The sequence below is a fragment of the Desmodus rotundus genome, chromosome X, assembly GCF_022682495.2.
Source record: "Desmodus rotundus isolate HL8 chromosome X, HLdesRot8A.1, whole genome shotgun sequence".
Taxonomy (NCBI): domain Eukaryota; kingdom Metazoa; phylum Chordata; class Mammalia; order Chiroptera; family Phyllostomidae; genus Desmodus; species Desmodus rotundus.
The window spans coordinates 16,614,146-16,622,877 of record NC_071400.1 but is presented as its reverse complement, the minus strand read 5'-3'; positions in this window follow the sequence as shown (position 1 = coordinate 16,622,877).

Below are 8,732 nucleotides of genomic sequence, written 5' to 3'. Positions count from 1 at the left end.
TTTTTCACTACTGAAAAAATACATCTTTCCTAAGTCTTTTCACTGAAAAGCTCTAGAAATAATGAAATCCCAGTAGCAATGAGTACCCTTAGCACCCATATTGTGGCCTCTACTTTTCCCACTACATGGCATCAGGGACTCCTTAAAGGAATGACTGATTACAGGTTTGAATTGGAAAATGAGTAATATGAGGGGGGACCCAATAAATCCGGAATTTATTTATAAAAAACTGTGTATTTATTCTTACATGTTTAAACTTCAGTCACCTTTAAAGTACTCCCCATTTGATGCAATACACCTATCAAGATGGTTTTTTCCCACTGCTCAAAACAGTTTTTGAATTTGCTGATTTTGATGCCTTTTAGTGCTTCTGCCATTTTTGTTTGTTTCACCACTTCACATCAGCTAAACATTTCCCTTTGAGGACGTTTTTCATTTGAGGAAAAAAGAAGTCATTCAGGTGAGAGGGGGTGAATAGGGAGGGTAGGACACAGGGGTCATGCTGTTTTTGGTCAAAGATTCCTGAACACTCAGTGCGGTGTGGGCAGGTGCACTCGTAAATCACCCATCAAAATGGGCAAAGGCATTGAAAGAGTCCCCCAAAATATTCACTGAAGCTGAATGCAGCCTGTCACAACAATGCCACCTGGTACACTGATACAAATGGGTTCCTAGACACCACTCACCTAGCAGGGAAAGCCTGTACTATAAGGGGCCTGCCCTCCAAAAGATAATTCTTGTTTTTTTGGAGGGTCCACCCTCGTATAGACCATAAAACAAGTAAATTACTAAAGATTACAAGGGATACTTCAAAATGACACAGGAACCAACTCAAAAAACTGAACTCCCACTAGCCAAATACGGGATAATTTGAACACTAACAAGAATAGTGGTTATAATGGATAAAAAATCATAAAATATATCAAAATCTGTGAACAAAGGCAGTAAAATCTCAGACAATTCTCATAGAAATATTTTTTCTGATATATCTCCTTGGGCAAGGCAAGGGAAACTAATAAAAAATAAACAAATGGGACTACATCAAATTAAAAAGTTTTTGCACAGGAAAGGGAACCATCAGCAAAAGAAAAAGACAACCCACTGAATGGGAGAACATATTCACTGCTACATCAGATAAGAGGTTAATATCCAAAATTTATAAAGAGCTTAAAAAAGTCAACACCATAAAAAACAACCCAATTAAAAATGGGCAAAGGACCTGAATAGACACTTCTCCAAAGAGGACATACAGATGGCCAATAGACATATGAAAAGATGCTCAATGTCACTAATCATCAGAGAAATGCAAATAAAAACCATAATGAGATATTACCTCACACTGGTCAGAATGGTTATCATCAATAAATCAACAAACAACAAGTGTTGGCAAAGATGTGGAGAAAAGGGAACCCTAGTGCACTGTTGGAGGGAATGCAGACTGCTGCAGCCAATGTGGAAAGCACCATAATGATGATTTTTAAAATATTGATCACAGGGGCTTAGAAGAGGGATGAATGGGGAGCAACTGCTTAACAAATCTGAGTTTTCCTTCTGGAGTGATGAAAATGTTTTGGAACTAGATAGAGATGATGGTTTTATAACATTATAAATTTACCAAATGTCACTGCATCATATATTTTTAAATGTTTAAGTTTTTAATGTGAATTATTTTTCTCAGTAAAAAAAGGATAACAGATACATGGCAGTTTGTTACATGATCTCTCTACTTTTGTCTGTGTTTGAAACTCCCATGGATCAAAGAAAAAACTATAATAGAAAATAAAGATGCAGGTAAAGAAGTACTTAAACTATATAACTGTCTAACCACTGTGCTATATACCTAAAATTGAATGCAAACTGTAATTTAAAAAATTTTAAAAAATGAAGGGCAAAAATTAAGTAGAAATTAAAGATATGATAGGGTCATTAAAGACAAAAATCATTTCTTTGACTAATAGACAAACTTCTAGCAAGATTAATATTGAGAAAATACAGCACAAATAAGCAAGATTAGGGATGAAAATACAGTTGCTTCAAAAATTAAGTAGATAAGAAGTTATTATAAATAATCTAATACTAATTCATTTGTATACATGGATAATAATGATAAATTCCTAAGAAAATATATCTTATCAAAACAAATAAAGAAAGAAATAGAGAACTTTCACTGTCTTCCAAACAACAAAAATCATAGCTAATAAAATCTTCCCACAACAATAACACAAGGCCCAGATAGTTATATAAATTTTACCAGGCATTAATGATGACATATCTTATATGAGGTCTGTTCAGAAAAAGTCAAGCCATTGTTAATATAACAAGAATGGTTGGTGTGATATTGATGTAACCTGGCAGCCAAGGAGAGTGGACTGGAATGCACATGTGTGAACAATGACAACTTCAGTGTACTAGTCAGTGAGGGTGGTAGATGTCATCGAATGAGCATGTGTACAGTGTCACTGTTGCATTCAAAATGACTGAGTGAGTAGACCAACAAATCTGCATCAGATTTTCATTAAGCTTAAACTTTCCTCCAAGGAAGCTATTCCGATTATTGAGAAGGCCACAGGAATGGGCTAATGGTGATTTGCAGCTTCATCATGACAATATGCTTCCTCATGCATCACATCTTGTTCAGAGTTTTTGTGAAACATCAAATCACCCAGGTGACTCAGCCACCCTACAGCCCAGATTTGGTGCCATGTGACTTCTGGCTTTTCCAAAAACTAAAATCACTTTTGAAAGGGAAGAGATTTCAGACCATCAATGAGATTCGGGAAAATATAGCAGGACAACTGATGGTGATGGGAGAACTGTGTGAGGTCCCAAGGTGCCTACCTTGAAGGGGACTGAGGCATTATTGTCCTATGTACAATGTTTCTTGTATCTTGTATCTTCTTCAATAAATGTCTCTATTTTTCATATTACATGGCTGGATACCTTCCGGACAGACCTCATACAGTCACTTTTCCAGTGAATTGAAAAGAAAGGAAAGCTCCCTGATTCTTTTTTCACGCTATTCTTGGCTCATTTGGGACAGAATGAAAAAAAAAGTCGGCCAATCTCAATTGCAAACATTGACACAAGAATCCAAATGAGTAATCAGCAAATGGAATCCGGCAAGATATAGAAAGATTGCATAATCACTCCGGTTTCTTTAAGCCAAGAAAAAAATCATATGGGAAACCATATTTGCCAATGATACCTTGGAGAAGGTTATGATCCAAAATATATAAAGAACTCACATGACTCCACACCAGGAAGACAAGAATTTCAATTAAAAAATGGGCAAAGGACCTGAATAGATACGTCCCAGAGGAGGACATACAAAAGGCCCATAGACACAAGGAAAAATGCTCATCATCGCTAGCCATTAGAGAAATGCAAATTAAAACCACAATAAGATACCACCTCACACCAGTCACAATGGCTATCATTAATAAATCAAAAAACAAGTGCTGGCGAGGTTGAGGAGAAAAGGGAACCCTAGTACACTGTTGGTGGGAATGCAGACTGGTGCAGCCACTGTGGAAAACAGTATGGAATTCCCTCAGAAAACTAAAAATGGAACTGCCTTTTGACCCAGCAATTCAGCTGCTGGGATTATACCCTAAGAACCCTGAAACACCAATCCAAAAGAACCTGTGCACCCCAATGTTCACAGCAGCACAATTTACAATAGCCAAGTGCTGGAAGCAGCCTAATCAGCAAATGAGTGGATCAAAAAACTGTGGTACATTTAACTGTGGCACAATGGAACACTCTGCAGCAGAAAGAAAGGAGCTCCTACCCTTTGCAACAGCATGGATGGAACTGGAGAGCCTTATGCTAAGTGAAATAGGCCAGGCAGTGAAAGATAAGTACTATATGATCACATGCATAAGTGAAACCTAATCAACAAAAGAAACAAATGAGAAAAATAGACCCAGAGACTTGGAAATAAAGAACAAACTGACAGTGACCAGACGGGATGGGGGAGGGAGACAATGGAGGAAAGAACGAGAAGGGGCAAGCAAAGGAACATGAATAGAGAACTCATGGGCACAGACAATGTGGGGGGATTGACTGTGGGAGTGGGCAAGGACAGGGTAGGGGTGAGCAATGGGGAAAAAGGCGGGATATCTGTAACCAAACAACAATAAATAAAAAAAAGAAAAAAGAAATGCTTAATTTGATATTTTAATAAGTGGGAAAAAAGATACAAAGAGTTTAAATGTAAGAAAATGTAGTAATTTAAATCACTGTATTAACAGATTAAAGAAGGAAATAACATTATCATCTCAATAAATACAGATAAAAGATAATAAAGTCTAAACTCTATCCATAAGTAGACAAAAAAGTATTTTGGCAAATAAGAACACAAGTGAGCTTCCTTAACCTGATATAGAGCATCTACCAAAAACAAAAACAAAAACCCAGAAAATCTTATTTTTAATGGTGAAAAATTAGAAACATTCCATTTAAATTCAGGTAGAAGATGTGAGTGTATGCTATTAAATTCGTGTTCAACATTTTATTTAAAGTTATAGTAGCAGTTATAAAACAAAAAAAAAGTTGTAGATTGGAAAATAAGAAACACAGCTGTGACTATTTACATGTGACTTAATAGTCTATATAAAAATCCAAGAGAATTTGCTAACCATTTTAAAAAAGAAAGGCTGCTCGGTATATAATATCAATATCAAAAACTCAATTGCATTCTTTTGCACCAGCAATGGAGAATTAGAACATAGGATCTTTTTAAACAAATGACTTACAAAAACAATAAAAACAAGTTCCAATGGCTTGCTTCTGATATTTTGCTTGTGTCTCTCCTGTCTAGAAAGCAATTACATCTACTTTTGCAGATCACCATCCCTTTCATCCTTCAATGTCCAGTTCAGGTGGATATTTCATAATATCTTCCTGAACTACCTCAGTTGAAAATGACCTTTTCCTTTGAAGTATTATACCTCTACTTTGTACCAGTATTAAGATGCTGACATTAAATCAGCAGTAATTTGATTTACATAGTTTGTCATCTTTCACTAGATTGTGGTATCCTGGAAGGCACTATAGGAATTGTTTATTGTTTTTTATATCTCACAAACATAGCAAACTGTCTTGTACATAGTAGGTTTTTAAATAATGTTTATTGAATAATACTTTCCTCAACAAATAATTGACTTTACAGCTTATAAATGCATCTCTGTTGAATTCACAAATCCATTGTTAGAAATTTCTAGATTTTCTGGACCTGCCAGGCTGAAGCACAGCCCTTGTTATGGAGTGGTGCCAGCCAGCTTTGAGGCCCAAACTGTGGTCAGCTTTTCTTATTTCCTTCAGTAGGCACAGTGGGCATTTAAGTTAATCCCTGAACTATTAAAATTCAGTACCAGTAGAACAATTTTATAAGGAACAGACCATTACATTGGATGGAGTAAACAGAAATAAATGACACCCCAAAAGCTGCTCTTCCTAGAGATACTTTATTTGAGGGGGTGGCCACAACTCTTTTCCTTTCTGCCTCACACATAATTGTTCCTGTAGCCTATTTTGTTGAGCATTCACTATTCGGGTCACAGATCATTAGACCATCATAATTAGCTGCAAGGCAGCCAGCTGTGCTGGCCTCAGGGATCTTTGCTGCATCTGAAGTGGCTTGTTTGAACTCTGTCCAGAACAGGTGCTCTACACCCAGTATGACCAATCCAACAGAATCAAATGCTGTCTTTGTGAATAATAAAGCTGAGAAGCAGAGTTCCAAACAATATTTAGTGATAATCACAGTTGCTTATGACACTAGGAGCATCTCCGAAACTGAAAGAATTGGGGCCTGGAGTGAGTGTATAACTTGTGGATCCCTTTCCCCATCTGTCTTAGGTTTCTGTGTAGCCTTCATGCGGCTGTCATTATTTTCAATCAGCTCTTCCTTGTGACTCTAAAGAACCTAAGCAGTTAAATCTGTGCAAACATTTAGCCCTCTTGCATTCTTTCCCCTTTAATATTCATTCCCCATCTCCCCAGCCCCTACCCCATATCTTTCTTAGTTTTGCCCTTGGCTCATCCTTTATCTATTTCCACTGAATTACATTATCTCATGAAACTGGAAGACCAGAGGTAAAGATTTTTATTTTGTTGATTTAACATTTCAGTGATGTCATAAAAACCTTGGGATCTTTCCAACTCTATGCTCTACCATCCTCACCGTAAATTTCATCCTTAGGCTTATAGCAGGATGGCTGCAACAGTTCCAAATACAACATCTAGAAGATGTAGACAATGTTTTCATATGCCTCTCTTTTAGAAATGAGCAAACTTTTCCCAGAAGCCCTACAGAAATCTTCTCTTCATATATAATCTATCAGAATTGGGTCATATGGCCATTTCTAACCCAATAATCAACAAGGGAGTAAAATTTCCCTTAGCTCAATGGTTCTCACACTTCACCATGTATTATAGTCACTTGGAGAACTTATTGTAAAACACATAGTGTGCCCCAGCTGGTGTGGCTCACTGGATTGAGCACAGTCCTAAGAACCAAAGGGTCGCTGGTTTGATTCTCAGTCAGGGCACATGCCTGGATTGCAGGTTAGGTGCTCAGTAGAGGACATGTCAGAAGGAACCACACATTGATAATTCTCTCCCTCTCTTTCTCCCTCCCTCCCCCTCTCCCTAAAAATAAATAAATAAAAATCTTTAAAAAACACACACACACACATAGTGCCTTGGCTGGTGTAGCTCAGTGGATTGAGCACAGGCCTGCAAACCAAAGGGTCACCGGTTTGATTCCCACTCAGGGCACATGCCTGGGTTGCTGGCCAGGTCCCCAGTTGGGGGTGCACGAGGGACAACAAAATATTGATGTTTCTCTCCCACTCTTTTTCCTTCTCTTCCCCTCTCTCTAAAAACTAAATAAATAAAATCTTAAAAAAAATAAACACATAGTACTACGAAGTACAGAGTTTTTGATTTAGTAGGTCTGGGATGTGCCCCAGGAATTTGCATTGCTAACATGTTACTAGGTAACATTGGTGCTGCTGATCTGAGGACCACTCTTTGACAACCACATGGATACATGGGGGAGGGATGGACTCCTGATCAAAACTGGGGTTCTGGTTAGATTTGGCAAGATGGCAGAGGGGTCCAGGAAGCTCAGAGAGTCCCAAAAAAGTTGGACCCAAGGAAGCACACATCAAGGCACATCATAATTACATTACCCAAGATGAAAGATAAGGAGAGAATCTTAAAAGCAGCAAGAGAAAAGGGGATAGTTACCTACAAAGGAGTTCCCATTAGACTATCAGTTGATTTCTCAAAAGAAACCTTGCAGGCAAGAAGGGGCTGGAAAGAAGTTTTAGAAGTCATGAAAGGCAAGGACCTACATCCAAGATTACTCTATCCAGCAAATCTACCATTTAGAATGAAAGGGCAGATAAAGTGCTTCCCAGATAAGGTAAAGTTATAGGAGTGCATCATCACCAAACCTTTATAATATGAAATGTTAAAGGGACTTATCTAAGAAATAGAAGATCAAAAACTGTGAACAGTAAAATGATAACAAACTCATAACTATCAACAACTGAACCTAAAAAACAAAAACAAAAACTAAGCAAATAACTAGAACAGGAATAGAATCACAGAAATGGAGATCACATGGAGTGTTATCATGGGGAGGGGGACAAGGAGAATGGGGACAAAACGTACAAGGAATACGAAGCTTAATAGGTAGGCAGAAAATAGACAGGGGGAGGTTTAGAGTAGTATAGGAAATGGAGAAGCCAAAGAACTTATATGTACAATCCATGAACATGAACTAAGGAGGGGGGAAAATGCTGAAGGGTGGAGGGGTAGTGCAGGGAGGAAGGGGGATAAAGGGGAGAAAAAATTTGGGACAACTATAATAGCATAATGAATAAAATATACTTTAAAAAATATTGTTGATAAAATTTGAATATGGACTGTCTGCATACTAGATAATATATCTATGTTAAACCTACCAACCTGAAAATTTAACTATATTTATTAAAGAGATTATACTTGTCCCCAGTAGATTTACAGGAAAGTATTCAGGGACAAAAGTTCAGCATATCTACAACATACTCCCAAAAGGTGCAACAAAAACAACAACAATATACATTAAAGTGTGCAGAAAGAGGGAGAAAGAGGTGTGACATGTAAAAGTGACAATATGTTAATCATTCATGAATCTACATGAAGGGCAAAAGTTCACTATACTACACTTGAAATTCTTCTAAAATTTGGAAGTTTTCTTTTCAAAATAAAATGTTGGAGTCTAGTGTGAAAAAAAGAAAAGCTGGGTTAGGAAGCCAGGAAAACTAGGTTAATGAAGGGAAGAAGTTGGATTAAAAACATGGATGGGTCTGGGATAACTTCTCAGAGTAGGTGTTCTCTGTGTGTTTATCTTGATTCTGAGGCTGCTCAGAACTGAATGCTTTTGAAGGTGAAGTTACATCAGTTGTCTCACAGTCTACTTTTGTGAGAGCAGAAATTGATACTTTTTTCCAAATTTCTTTCCAGAAAGGTAGTATGAGAAAGGCAAACTTATCTGTACTTGTGTGTGTGTGTGCATCTCTGTTTTTATTTCATTTCTGAGCCTTATTGAGATATAATTGACAAATAAAAATTGCATGTATTTCAGGTGTACAACACAGTTTTTTGGTATACATACACATTATAAAATGATTACCACAATCAAGCTAAATACACATCCATATCTTTACCTTTTAAAT